This window comes from Mytilus trossulus, chromosome 13 (assembly GCF_036588685.1).
Source record: "Mytilus trossulus isolate FHL-02 chromosome 13, PNRI_Mtr1.1.1.hap1, whole genome shotgun sequence".
NCBI classification, from domain to species: Eukaryota; Metazoa; Mollusca; class Bivalvia; order Mytilida; family Mytilidae; genus Mytilus; species Mytilus trossulus.
The window spans coordinates 12779485-12796046 of NC_086385.1; positions in this window are offsets into that span (position 1 = coordinate 12779485).

Genomic DNA, 16562 nt, shown 5'->3' on the forward strand with positions numbered 1-16562 from the left:
ACGTTGTTTTGAACTTGACGTCATAGAAAATACTTTTGAGATAAAAATAAATCTGTTAATGACAATAACGATAGGACATATAGAAGGAACCACAAATCTGATGTGTGTCCTACATCTGTGTAGAAAATACTTGTACTTTGATACTTGTTTAATTCAAAAAAATAAACCAAATAAACCACTAGATAAACAATCCATTGTCATCATTTATAAACGGAAATGTTAGAAGTAGATTACTTATGAATTATTAAAACAGAATTTTATGCATAGATATACAAAAGAAAGATATTCATATAATGTATCAATGCATCAGTCCGGATGTGTTATCATACAATGTAACTTATAACATTTTGAGTTCTTTCAAATTGACCGAAATAGTACAAGATAGTCTTCAAGTATAGTTTCGGTTTTGTTAATCATCTTTATAACGTGTTATAGTATTGTTTAATTTGTCTTTATGAATATTACTTTAATTGTATAGTCTGATTTTTGGTAGTATCCATTTCACATGGCTCTGTACTTATACATCTTTTCATTGTGTTATCATTCTATGATAATTTATTCATTTTTGCTTATATGCTTTGTCTATTTGCTTTTTGTGTTTCTTTGTTACATATGATGTGGCCTTGTACTTGAACATCCCGTCATTGTGTTATTATTCTATATTAATTTTTGTATTGTTGTATTTCATTCTTGCTAACATGCTTTGTCTTTAAGCCTTTTTGTGTTTCTTTGTTAATATGACGTGGCTCTGTACAGTATACATCCCGTCATTGTGTTATTGTTCGATGGGAAATGTTTGTGTTTCATATTTGTTTGTTTCTAAAGTGATTAAGATAACAACACAATGCTGACTGCTGTACCCGTATTTCTACATGTTTACCAATTATGTCTGGTTTTCTGTTTATACAACGTTGTCAATTTCTTTGAAATTTGCTGCGACTGCCATACAATTGAGAATTTATGCTAATCATAAAACAAGGTTTAATCCACCGTTTTCTACTTTAAAAATGGCTGAACCAAGTCAGGAATATGACCATTTTGCTGTCCATACGTTTGAGTTGTTCGAGCTTTTGACTTTGCCACTTGATAATTGACTTTCCGTTCTGAATTTTTCCTCGGAGTTCACCATCTCTTTGAGTATACTTGAAATTGAATCATGCTATAACAAGTTAATTTTGTTGAAAGAAGAAGGAGACATACAATTTCCCAAGCTATCAAAATAATGCACATACTTAAACAACATCTAGAGTGAAAAATATAGTTGTCAAAACTAGACTGCTGTCAAATCAATACGTGAAGCTTTACATCGCAAGTATAGTTGAACACATTTTTTAAGCGCTAGAAAGATTTGGTCATCACCACCAATAACTTATCTGTCCTTTTCATTTTTAGCCACGGCGTTGTCAGGTTATTTTCGATTAATGAGTTTGACTGTCCTGCTGGTATTTTTCGTCCCTTTCTTATCATTTGTTACCTCAAGTTTACAAAATATTTTATAGAAACCCCAAACCAAAAAATAGTGGTGATTTGAAATACCCAAGACATATGTATATGAAACAGAAATGTTTTAGTGCAATAGAATGTAGGATTAATTACCTAAAACTGTCAAATTCAAGGGAATATTTTTTTCGACCTATTTTTGTATACAACCGAATGTGACGCACCTCATAAAGCGAATGCTTATTTTTGCATCACAAGTATCGATTCCAACAGCATAATTGTCCTTTAATACATTTTGAAATTGTTACGTTATGTGTCATGTATTCTATTGTTTGTCTTTTTATCTTTTTCATTTTAAGCCATGGCGTTGTCACTTTATTTTCGATTTATGAGTTTGACTGTCCCTCTGGTATCTTTCGTCCCTCTTTTGGAAATTAAGGTTTCGACGTCCTCAGGAAAACGTGACCTTGGATGTATTTGAATATTTTCGAGTCCCTTTTTTAGTATATAGGTCCTTAACAGTTGCGTTTTTATACAAACATGGCTTTCAAATATTCGTCCTTGAGCGTTCCAAATGAAGGCAAATCCAAAATAGCAGTACAGACGCATTACATTTATAACATTTTTTTTAACAAAGTATACTCCTGACATTTTCGAAGTAGTTTCTTTGAAGACCCCAGTCCAACCTTTGCATAGTAAGATAGGTACAGTGAGGATGTGTGCATCCAATTGTGTTGTTCCAGAAAAAAAAACCATTAAGATTTTTCTTAGTATTCAGTTTATAGCTTATTATTGCTATTTGTTTATTTTTTATCGCTTCACTTATCTGTGATATATAGAAATACTATGATAAATTAAAAAGAATGACAAATTTAGATTGAGCTTAGAAGTGTACTTGGTCTTTAAAAAAAACTTGTGTAATGCCATTGAATATATTTTACTATCTCCGACATAAATTCATTAAAAAATAGTACATAATTTACACAAATGTGAGGTGTTTGCATTGTTTCGTACGAAAAAGTCACTTCCAACACATGTTGAGCGATGGGAGAAAAAGTTTGATCTGGTACTGCAAAACATTTTTGGACATTGAAATCTAATAAGTTAGTCTAACACCCTTCCGTCGTACGGGAATCAAGATCACGTTCTTATGGAATATAAATTATTTCTATATTACCCTGCAGAATGAATGCTTAAAACTTTAATAAGGCAGGAATACAGGCGGCGCCATCTATCTTGTAAATGAAGTCATTTAGGCGTTAGAAATTGTCAATCTTATTCTATGTAAATAAGCTTAACATTGATGACGTGTTATTCTTATTTTTATTGGTTGATACATCCAACACTGAATAAGTCATATTTTTCTCGATCATACTAAAACATCTAAATATAAGAATAGAGGCAAAAGTGCATAACGGAAATATAGTTGAGTAGCGTAAAATTTATTTACACCGTAGAATTTATAGTTTTATCGATTTGCCCAAAGTGTCAGTTTTATTCTTTTTAGATCATTGTAAGTAAATATCTACTTTTTTATTTAATTATTAATATATGATTATAACAAGCTTTCGATAATACAAAAATATAAGGAAAATCAAAAATGACAAACGTTTTTTGGTAAAATGAATTATATGTTCAACTGTTAAAAATATCAACAATCTTTATCAAATGCGTTTGAGAACATTCCTTAAAATTTCACTTTGTATTATGCTTAATATTATCGAGACAGTATTGTTTTCATGGTTCATATCTATATAACATAAATTCGGAAGACTCTATTTATCATGTCTATATTTCGGCCAATAAAACATTTTGTCTCACAATTGTCCTTCTTGCATTTTGAATTGCGAAGAAATTTCCGGTCATAGAAAATTGAAGTTACCTCTTGATAAACAATTTAAAACAGTCATACTTGTATTTCGAATTGTCGGATAAACTTTGTTCCAGATGCGCATCGTTTGAATTTGTTTAACACCTCACAGTGGTTGCAAACGTAATGAAAAATGTGTCTTTACAAAGGTTTTTAGTTTACTGTGCATTGCATTCAATTATGAATGTTATAATCGATTAGAAACATAAAGAAATGTAAGACCTCACAGATAATTGTTAGCAAGCAAGATAATTGGACACTTCAATAGTAGTATCGATTGATGTTTGGCTTTCAGAGATCAATATTTATCGTAAACGTTAGTTCCGACTTTCACTTCAGCTCCTGGCAACTGTTTGACTAGTTAACTTCTTTCTATAAAAACAAACAAATATGTCACAAAGAAGTTAAAAGTTTGATTATACATTTGTACATGTACATTGTTTCTTTTTGTTTTGCTTTAATACTATGGAATCGTATATGAGAACTTCCCAAAATATCTGATATTAATTCACAGATTTCAAAAATTCTAATCATTGATATATTTATCTATCATAAATTAATTGATGATATTCATTGAATAATGAAACGCCCAAAAGTGTGTATGAATGGTTAAAAAGAAAACTTCATTTAATTTTTGACTTACAATGGAGCGTTACAGCTGATGTTAAATTTTTATAATGTTTTTCCCTATGTACTTGAACAACAGTTTTCATTTATTGTCATCTATTGTTTTTTTTTCATTTCAGAAATCTTATCGCATTTTATTTAGCTTCATTTATAAATTTTTGTGACTGTTGTTTCTATTTCCGTGAGCACCAAGTGAGTTGCACTTTGTTATTTTTATCCTTTCTATGGATTATTTAGGCAACATTAGATCTTCTTTTAAAATGTAAATTTTAACATGTTTAACATGACATGAAATGATTTGTTATTTTTTGAGTTTTGAATATAAATTATTTTTTATTGTTTTTCTCTTTACTGATAATCACATAACATATAAATTAAGAATAAATTTAAAGAGCATTATAGCTGTCACATGATTGAGAAACAGTTCTAGATGAGAATCATTTTTTTGAAATTTGTTAATCATTAGTTTTTGCTTAACAACTGAAACTGCATGATGAAGATATCGGGTTGCAGATACAAAGTGTAACTCGATTGGTGCACAGGGAAATAGAGGGAAAAACAATCTCGAAATTTGTATATGCAGCTAGCAAATGCGATCAGATTTCTAAATATCTAATAAATGAAAACCAACAAAGTTAAAAACCTAATGAGTACATAGGGATATCTCTACATCAAGTGTTACGCTATCTTCATTCAAATGTTGAAAAAAAATGGGAAAAAAACCAACACGTTAAATAATTTATTGCCTCCGAAGCGCTTTTCTGAATTTACCTTAATCATGAACGCTTTAAGCCACACATTTGAAATCCGAAGATGTGTAAGTACCGTAAATCGTTGAAGAACTAAATGTCAAATAATCTCATCATAGATACTAGGACTAAATTTAGGATATACGCCATACGCGCGTTTCGTCTACAAAAGACTCATCAGTGACGCTCGAATCCAAAAAAGTTAAAATGACAAACAAAGTACGAAGTTGAAGCCCGAAAATATAGTTGAGGTGCATTAGTTCTGTTGATTAGGGACTTTCCATTTTCAATTTCTCTCGGAGTTTAATAGTTTTGTAATTCAATTTTCACATACATTTAGTGGGAGTTTTATTTTATTTTATTTTAAAAAAGCAAAATACAGCGTTTGGAATTTGTAGCTTAGATAAAATGCCATCAAAGTATTGTGAGCTGAACGAAAGCATGTTGTGACTTTTATTCGTATATTCTTTACAATAATCTTATTATTAGCATAACTACATGCATCCGTTCAGTAGGTAACAATCAAACAGATAAAATGGCATAAAGAAGTTTTCCTGGGTACAGGTTGATAACCCATCGACAAAATGACAACATTGACCATACAAAAGACATGTATGATTCTTTTAATCAAGCAAGCGATTAACCACATTATTATAAAAAAAATAACATTAGTTTCTCATTTAAATTGTCGATCAGGTGACAAGGTCGTTTACACTTTCAGGGTATTCCCACCAGACGATTCACCATAGTTCGTAGCAAAATTAAGACAAATCGAATTTGACATATCTTATGCATGTTATGCTAATAAGTTATACCACTGTCCCAGGCTAGGGAGAGGGTTGGGAACCCGCTAACATGTTTAACCCCGCCACATTATTTGTGAACGTGCCTGTCCCAAGTCAGGAGCCTGTCATTCAGTGGTTGTCGTTTGTTGAATGATGTGTTACATATTTGTTTTTCGTTCATTTTTTTACATAAATAAGGCCGTTAGTTTTCTCGTTTGAATTGTTTTACATTATCTTATCGGAGCCTTTTATAGCTGACTATGCGGTATGGGCTTTGCACATTGTTGAAGGCCGTACGGTTACCTGTAGTTGTTAATGTTTGTGTCATTTTGGTCTTTTGTAGATAGTTGTCTCATTGGCAATCATACCACATCGTCTTTTACATATATATTCCTTTTTTTGTCGAGCTTTCAAAAAAAAGCGTGATTAAGCGATCCTATTTTAATTATAAATGAACTTAGTTTTTCTTCTTGTTAACATTGCATACAGTCTACAGTTAACATTTTTAATACATGCATTTGATTTATAAATTAAATTTTACCGAACTTGGACAGAAGCGTTTTACAATAAAAAAAATTGTATCACGAGGATTATTTTCATAGGGTTTTTCACATTTTGTTGGGTCTCCGATTAGCCCTTTCACCCTTATTTGTTGGTGGTGTTCGTGTTGTTTATTCTTTAGTTTTGTATGTTGTGTCAAGAGTATTTTTGTTTGTCTGTTTGTCTGTTTGTCCTCTTCATGTTTAGCCACGGCTAAAGACAAACATATAATCTATACTTTCATGTATAATGTTTCAGTTTTCTAATCTAGGTTCTTGGCTTGCATTTTTCCCTCACCTGGCCTAAAAGGCCAAGTGAGCTTTTCTCATCACTTGGCGTCCGGCGTCCGGCGTCTGTCTTCCGTCGTCCGGCATCGTTAACTTTTACAAAAATCTTCTCCTCTGAAACTACTGGGCCAAATTAAACCAAACTTGGCCACAATCATCAATAATGTATCTAGTTTAAAAATAAAAATGGCCGCCATGGCTAAAAATAGAACATAGGGGTAAAATGCAGTTTTTGGCTTATAACGCAAAAACCAAAGCATTTAGAGTAAATCTGTCGAGGTGAAATTGTTTATCAGGTCAAGATCTATCTGCTCTAATAATTCTTGATGAATCAGACAAACCATTGTTGGGTTGCTGCCCCTAAATTGGTAATTTTAAGGAAATTTTACTGTTTTTGGATATTATCTTGAATATTTTTATAGATGGAGATAAACTGTAAACAGCAATAATGTTCAGCAAAGAAGATTTACAAATAAGTCAACATGACCAAAATGGTCAGTTGACCCCTTAATGAGTTATTGCCCTTTATAGTCAATTTTTAACCTTTTTTCGTAAATTTCCATGATCTTTTACAAAAATCTTCTCTGAAACTACCGGGCCAAATTATTCCAAACTTGGCCACAAACATCATTGATGTATCTAGTTTAAAAACTGTGTTTCTTGACCCGGCCAACCAACAAAGATTGCCGCCACGGCTAAAATAGAACATGGAGGTTAAATGCAGTTTTTGGTTATTTTTCAAAAACCAAAGCATTTAGAGCAAATCTGACAATGGGTAAAATTGTTTATCTGGTCAACATCTATCTGCCCTGTAATTGTAAGATGAATGGGACAACCCGTTGTTGGGTTGCAGCCCCTGAATTGGTAATTTTAAGGAAATTTTGCTGTTTTTGGATATTATCTTGAATATTATTATGGATAGAGATAAACTGTAAACAGTAAAAATGTTCAGCAAAGTAAGATTTACAAATAAGTCAACAGGACCAAAAGTTATTGCCCTTTAAAGTCAATTTTTAACCATTTTTTGTAAATCGTAGTGAACTTTTACAAAAATCTTTTCCTCTGAAACTACTAGGCCAAATTTTACCAGACATAGCCAGAATTATAATTAGGCTATCTAGTTTAAAAATTGTGTTTTGTGACCAAGCAAACTAATCAAGATGGCCGCTACGGCTAAAAATAGAACATAGGGGTTACAATGCAGTTTTTGGCTTATAACTCAAAAACCAAAGCATTTAGAGCAAATCTGACAAGGAGTAAAATTGTTTATCAGGTCAAGATCTATCTGCCCTAAAATATTTAGATGAATCAGACAACCCATTGTTGGGTTGCTGTCCATAAATTGGTAATTTGAAGGAAATTTTACTGTTTTGGGTTATTATCTTGAATATTATTACAGATGGAGATAAACTGTAAACAGCAATAATGTACAGCAATTTAAGACTCAAAATAAGTCAAAATGACCAAAATGGTCAATTGACCCACTAAGAAGTTATTGTCCTTTATAATCAATTTTTAACAATTTTCATAAAATTTGTAAATTTTTACTAACATTTTCCACTGAAACTACACGGACAAGTTCATTATAGATAGAGATAATTGTAAGCAGCAAGAATGTTCGGTAAAGTAAGATGTACAAACACATCACAATCACCTAAACACAATTTTGTCACGAACTGTCTGCTTCCTTTGTTTAATTCACATATACCAAGGTGAGCGACACAGGCTCTTTATGGCCTCTAGTGTAATTACAATCCAAGGCATGCAGAACCTCAGTTGCATTTAAGCTATTTTCAATTTTCAATTATGAATGTTTTTTAGACATATATAAAATTGAGAATGGAAATGTCGACCATAAAAAAAACAGCAGAAGGTCACTAACAGAAATTCCCGCATCCGAAGGCGTCCTTCAGCTGGCCCCTATACAAAAATATAGACATATATGTTTGCATATCATATTGATGTATTTTTAAACATGTTAAAACTGAAGTGAAGTTTTGCAATAAAAACAGAACTTTAAATAACTTTCATACAATAGCAGAACAAATTACCCTTACGAATAGGTTTAACCAACCATTGTCTTTTCCAAATGCTGATAAAAGTCAGGAATACGACAGTTCATTGTTTGAAAACGATTTATTTGCCAATTTTTTTTAAATAGACTTTTCCATCTTTTGAGTTTACCAAAGAATTCGGATTTTTGTCATTTTGTAATATACAGATATGCATTTTACACGTCCTTATGTCTGCATACTAATAATAAAATGGACGAATTTCAATGTTAAGTATGCATTTTACACGTCCTTATGTCTGCATACTAATAATAAAATGGACGAATTTCAATGTTAAGTATGCAGTGCATCACCTTCTAAAGTATCATGTCAATTGAAAATGCTTAAGAAGACCGCCAATTTTGCGCAATAATTTCAATTTATGCCACAAACAAATATATGTAAAAGCTTACAACTTTTTGTCTTTTTGTTGATAAAAACTTGAAAAATTGTGAATTAAGAAGATGCTATTTGTTTTAGAATATAGAATTTTACGGCAAAAATAATAATGAAATGAACATATAAAGGAAATGATCTATTTATCATCTGGTAAACAGTTTATAAAAGCAAAACAGTTTTTTTTACTATTAATGTTTGTTGATTATTTTAAAAATCTTATATGCAACTTTATATTTAGTTTTTTATGCTCTTATTATGTAACAGAAATACTTTTACACTGTTATGAATGTTTTAGGCGTATTATGGAGAATATGTCGAGTATAATTTTCTTAATAGCATGTTCTGTCATAGTCAACGGGTGCCCTCTTTCATGTAGATGCATGTACACGACTGTTGATTGCAGACACATACAGCTTACGGCAATCCCATCTAATATATCGAGATCGACAACTTATTTGTAAGTATTGTTTTTCAAAAGTCTTTCTTTAACTAAAAAAAAATACGATACGTATTTTAGTGCTCATTTCGATGTCCACATCAAACTTCAGAAAGTCTTTTTAATCATATATTGTTTAGTCAAATCTGTTGATACTATCTGTAATACACGTAACAGTATAACTGTAGGATGTATATTCCCTCACTTTACAATTATAAGTAATATTTTTGACATTTTAATGTCAATCGTTGCAGTTTTAACGTTAACAAGCAAACAAAAAAGAAAAAAAGGACGACTGTATTTTGACACTTTGTACGTAACATCTTTGTCGTGAACTAAGCTGTTTACGCTCAAACAAAATTTCGTTCCTTTAAATGTTTATACCGAGGTAGATCAGGATTGGTTCATCGACTTCTAACATCACCTGTTCATACCACATCTTCTTTTTTATCTTCTGTTTCATTCAGTTAATCCTACTTTATTTGTTTATAGCAAGTTTTCTGTATATATCATCCAGTTGATAACACATTCCAGTGCTTTAATTCCGATCATGATTTTCTTGGTAGAGAGTGAAGTTGAAATTATTCCATCGTAAGTTTTACGGCTATCACGTTTGACTGTTATGGAATAACCGTTTCACTGATGATATATGATATGCTAACTACAATCCCCTTCCATTTCATTAATTTGACCTTTTGAATAAGACAATTTACGAGATTTGTTATAACATGAGCAGAACAACGGGTGCCAAATGTGGAGAAGGATCTGCTTACCCTTCCGGAGTACATGAAAGCACACCAAGTTTATGGTGGGGTTCGTGTTGCTTATTATTTCATCTTTCTGTGTTGTGTCATGTGTACTATTGTTTGTCTGTTTGTCTTTTTGATTGTTTGACACTTTTATAAAGATACATAAATTTATCAGAAGTCTTTTTTTATGCTCATGAAACAGGTTTTGTTTACTATCAGTAAACAAGAAGAAGGAATGACTGTAATATTGTGTCTATTCGAAATAACATACAAAATGTGGTGCACACTGTTAAATAACCCGCTACGTATGTTATTCAGTGTGCACCAAATTTTATATGTTATTTCTTCATAGACAGAAAACATATAACAGTAATTCCTTAAGTAAACAACCTATGTATTGATATATAATACCATTGAATCAACTCAATGTCTTTCATAACAATTTCGGACTTTGTTTTTATATGAATGATGTTGTAATGGTAGAGAAAGCTAAAAAAAAGAGCAAAATATCAGGTTAAAGGCAACATTTTTGCTTAGTAGGACATATTGTCATGATTGAAATGTGGCTACTTGCATTTCAAATGATCAGTTTAAACTAAACAAATCAATTATATTCGAATTGTTTGGTTTCACCGCTTTTCGCTATATTCAAAGGTATCAGACTTCCAATCCAAAATCTAAATCTATTCAACCACATTTTGCAATTTCGAATTTGTCTTAAAATTTTCTTTAAAGCCTAATTTCATAGAAACAAGGTTTATTCGGAATTGTACATGTATCACCTTTAATTCTACTTGCCAATTTTCTACCTATGTTGAGAGACTTGTAAAAAAGAACTGCATTTCGAAATTCAATACTTAAAATAACCCCTGGACTAGTTTCCTATGGAAATGATGGAGATTTTTAATCTTGAACTTTTAACTCAAAGTTATTTTTATTTAAATTAAAGCTCAAAAAGGCCGTACTTTAACCTATAATGGTTTACTTTTTAAATTGTTATTTGGATGGAGAGTTGTCTCATTGGCACTCACACTACATCTTCCTATATCTATTAATATGTTTCTCTTTCTCTGAATGCAAATGCACAATTGATAAAATATTAGAGACAAACATTCAAGACCAAAAGGCAAACAAACAAGTTCAAACAAAGCCATGATGGCAAGACACCACTGAGAAATATATAACCCTTCGAAAATATTGATCAATATTCACTTTAGAAAAAAAACGGTTCTCAAAAAAATATTTAAATCTTGAAGTTTATACAAATGTAGTATGACTAAGTGAAAAATTGAAGATGTTACAAATAATCAAAGCTGGTATACATACAAGATCCATATAAAAATAAAATATCAAATCATAAGCATTTTCTTGTGTCAGAGTAAAGCTTCCTTTACATCCATTGAAAATTGGAGGGAGTCAATTGGTGGCATATAAAATTAAAATTAAATTGTTTTAAAAATATAACTATAACTAAAGGATAAATTCAGTAAAGTTGTTATTGGTTTCTGTTTATCGAGGAAAGAAATATATTCAAATAAATATATCTAGCCCACAGCATTTTATATAAGACATATTCTGAAACTGATGTGCAAAATACAGTACATGCGAAAAGAATATAGGGTTCCTATAAACAACTTAGAAAACTGAATTGGAGTTTTGGTTTATTAATATTTATGCTAACCTTTGGTGACAATATACGGCTCACGTTACTCTGCTGCCAACAATGGTATCTACCTAGCTATCATTAAATATATAGTCACTTAGATAAAAAAAAAATCCAAATCATAATTATTAAATGAAAGCTTAATTGTTTGGCTCTATGAATATTTTGATTTGAGTGTCGCTGATGAGTCTGTAGAAGAAATGTGCGTCTAGCGTACTTGACTATAATCCTGGTACCTTTGATAACTGTTTACACCACTGGGTCGATGCCACTGCTTGTGGACGTTTCGTCCCCGAAAGTATCACCAGCCTAGTGGTCAACACTTCGGTGTTGAAATGAATATCATTTATTTGGTCATTTTTTATAAATTTCCTGTTAACAAAACTTTGTTTTTTTCGAAAAACTAAGGAATAGCATATCCCGAGCATAGATTACCTTAGGCGTATTTGGCACAATTTTTTGGAATTTCGGATCCGCAATGCTCTTCAACTTTGGACTTGTTTGGCTTTATGAATATTTTGATTTGAGCGTCAATGATGAGTCTTATGTAGACAAAACGCGCATCTGGTGTAATTAATTATAATCATGGTACCTTTGATAACTATTTATGTAAAATAACTATTTGTGATATATAAACTTACCAGTTTTGCAATCATCTCTGATTTACTTTCAATAGCCTGATTTCTAGTTAATGTTGGTTGCATTGCTAGATTCGAGTACTTTGCAAAATTTAACGCCTTCCGTTATACTATATTCCTTTTGAAATTGAGGCTTATATCATTAGCGAAGAATAATAGCCAAGCCAGGCGATACACATATTCAGTTGATAATAAAAAATTTCAGAGCAACTAAAAAAAATTGAGAATGGAAATGGGGAATGTGTCAAAGCGACATTGTAGACATTTTTTAGTAGCAATAAACAAAAGAACTATGTCAATTGGACATGCTTTGATACTATTTATTCGCTTGATTTTTACTTGATAACATTTTTGTTCGCTTTGGAGATTCCTTATATCGTCAAGTTATTGGAATTCCAATGGGGACTAACTGTGCACCACTTATTGCGGACCTGTTTTTTGTATTGTTATGAGTTACAATTTATGACTAAAATTACTAGTAGCAAAGACCCATCAAAACAACATTTGATACAAAAATTAAACAAAACTTTTAGATATTTGGATGAAATATTGGCTCTCAATAAGGACGACTTCAGTATGTATACTAAAGAAATGTATCCTGTAGAACTTACTTTAAATAAAGCTAATGATAACAACAATGAACAATGACCACTGCCCTTTCCTCGATCTTGATATCTATATCATAAACGGGAAGCTTAATACAAAAAATTATGATAAAAGAGATGATTTATCATTTCCTATTGTTAATTATCCCTGATATTCATATGATGAAGACATAATCTTTCAATCAGTTTAATTGAGGTCTGGAGCTGGCATGTCAGTTAACCGCTAGTAGTCTGTTGTTATTTATGTATTATTGTCATTTTATTTATTTTCTTTTGTTACATCTTTTGACATCGAACTCGGACTTCTCTTTAACTGAATTTCAATATGCGTATTGTTATTCTTTTACTTTTCTACATTGGCTAGAGGTATAGGGGGAGGGTTGAGATCTCATAAACATGTTAAACCCCGCCGCAATTTTGCGCCTGTCCCAAGTCAGGAGCCTCTGGCCTTTGTTAGTCTTGTATGATTTTAAATTTTAGGTTCTTGTGTATAATTCGGAGTTAAGTATGACGTCCATAATCACTGTACTATTATGCATATTTTAGGGGCCAGCTGAAGAACACCTACGGGTGCGGGAATTCTCGCTGCATTGAAGACCTATTGGTTGCCTTCGGCTGTTGTTTGCTCTATGATCGGGTGGTTGTCGCTTTGACATATTCACCATTTCCTTTCTCAATTTTATTGACCCAACCATAGAGCACACAACAGCCGAAAGCCACCAATTTATCTTCAATGCAGCGGGAACTCCATCACTGGTAGTCGCCCTTCAGCTAGTCCCTTAAACATTGTTAAAAAATATGTATACTAGTACAGTGATAATGGACGTCAAACTGAACTCTGAAGTATACACAAAAACTAAAATTAAAAATAATACAAGACTAACAAAGGCTGGGGCAACTGACCTGGGACAGGCGATAAATTGGGGGGGGGGGGGGGGGGTAACATGTTTTTGAGATCTCAACCCTCCCCTATACCTCTAACCGATGTAGAAAAGTAAAAGCATAACTACGATGTATACACACATTAAAAATCAGTCAAAAGAGAAGTCCGAGTCCGATGTCAGAAGATGTACCAAAAGAAAATGAATAAAATGAAAATAATACATAAATTTTATAACCTTCCAAACCCAATATTACATTATATTTAACATTTGTTGATTCTTATGAAAAAAACAGAAAATAACTGTGAGTAGAGCAAAGCATGCAATCATATTCCAATTTGAAAATAAACACTCTCTTTTGTGTATTTTATACTATTTATGCAGTTTTCGAACGAATGTTGCTATTAAGGATAATATGTCTTCCATGGTAACAATTGAGGTCAGCAATACTTGACGATAGGGCACACTTTAAAGTTTGCCTTAGCCTTTATGATTTTTTCTATCGGTTATGAAATAATTCAGGACATTTAAGCTTTTAAACTGCAATATTCTGCAAATAAAAGCTCTGTTTCTAAGTAAAAATCGGTTACTATGGTGACAAAACTAAAGAAAATCCCACATATTTTCTATTTAGTTTGGGCAATTAGTATCCACACTTCATAACTAAAGTTCTTATTAGTCTGTACACATTTGGACTTTTCTGAAAAATACCAGAGAAAATTTGATAATTCGCAAAATCAACATTTCAGAAAGTTGAAAATATGTAATCTTCACATTTTTTCCCAAAAATTTACAAATTTGGTTGATATGCAAACTTCATTAAAATGAAGCTTAAACCAAGATGTATCAATGATCTATATGCACCTTAATGAAGAATGCATGCTTTTATCATTAATCTGGCTCTGAATTGTGGGTATTTGGCTGATTTTTTAAAGATTTGTCTACCCTTTACAACCCCCAAAATAGTGTGGACTGTGCTCGATATTCATATAATGAAGACTGAATCTTTTAATCTGTTTAATTGAGAGTTGGGGCTAGCTTTTCAGGTACTAAGTAATTGCTAGTAGTCTTTTTGGTGTTATTAAAATTTGCTGTCACAAAATATTAGAAAATATGATAAATAAAGGAATGTATCTCCCTCATGCAAAGCTCTGATTCCTTTCACGGATTTAACTATACTTTCGGGACCTTTTGGATTATAACTCTTTATATTTTATATAAGGTTTGGATTTTAAATATTTGGGCCACGACCATCACTGAAGAGACATGTATTGTCGAAATGCGCATCTGGAGCAAGCAAATTGGTACGGCTAATTTAATTACTTCTACGGGGTGGATGCCTCTGCTGGTGGACTATAAGTCCCCGAGGGTATCACCAGTCCAGTAGATAGTACTTCGTTACTGGCATGAAAATACGGATTTTTTGTGTTATTAAAATTTGATGTTACAAAATACATGTATTAGAAAATATTATAAAATAAGGAATGTTTCATCCACATGCAAAAGCTCTGATTCCATTCTCGGATTTGGCTTTACTTTTTGGATATTCTGGATTATAGCTCTTCATCTTTTATATTAGCTTTGGATTTCAAATATTTTGGCCACGAGCATCATGTCGAAATGCGCATCTGGTGCAAGAAAATTGGTACCGTTAATTTAATTTCTACTACTGGGTCCATGTCTCTGCTGGTGGACTATAAGTCCCCGAAGGCATCACAAGCCCAGTGGCCAGTACTTCGGTACTGGCATGAAAATACGGATTTTTTGTGTTATTAAAATTTGCTGTTACAAAATATTAGAAAATATTATAAATTAAGGCCAGGAATGTATCTCCCTCATGCAAAGCTCTGATTCCTTTCACGGATTTAACTATACTTTTTGGACCTTTTGGATTATAACTCTCAATCTTTTATATAAGCTTTGGATCTCAAATATATTGGCCACGAGCGACACTCAAGAGACATGTTTTGTCGAAATGCGCATCTGGTGCAAGACAATTGGTACCGTTAATCTAATTAACTCCTTTATATCAGTTCGATAGAACGCCGACCATGCAGACCTATATGCATATATTCTGGTATAGTGAAGTCAATACAATCCCTCAGTCTCAAGTTGACGGAATACTGATAAAAAGGAACGGAAAGTATTAACATTTAAATACCAAAAACTTTTTTGGCAAAAGCGAATTGTCCGTTTCTGATACATGAGATTTATTTAAGAATTAAAACAATATTATAACTATCCGACAAAATCTGAAATCCTGAAAGCGGCGAAGGGAGACAACCACAATTCATATTATGTCTGTATAATTGTAAGCCTAAGTTACTTGCGTTACTCGTTTGAAACTTATAATTCTCTCATAAGACTCATCAGTGACGCTCATATCAAAATATTTATCAAGCCAAACAACTGAAAAAATGAAGAGCGTTGAGGATCCCAAATTCAAAAAAGATGCGCCAAATACTGAGAAGGTAATCTTTGCCTTGGATAAGAAAATTCCTATTTTTTTTTTCGAAATTTTTTTTTTAAAAAAGTTTTTTTAAAACGGAAATTTATAAAAAAAAAATACCACATAATTGATATTCTTGTCAACAAAGAAGTCTTAACTACTTGGCTGGTGATACTCTCGGGGACGAAACATCCAACTGCAGTGGCATAGACCCAGTGGTGTGAATATTTATCAAAGGTACCAGGATTATAATTTTATACGCCAGACGCGTGTTTTGTCTACAAACAACAAATTTCGCGTTTCGACAAACGACAAAAAAAAAAAACACGTTTCGAACGACAAATTTATGTGACGTATAAAATGTTTCTGACATCAGACACTCAAATCAATAAA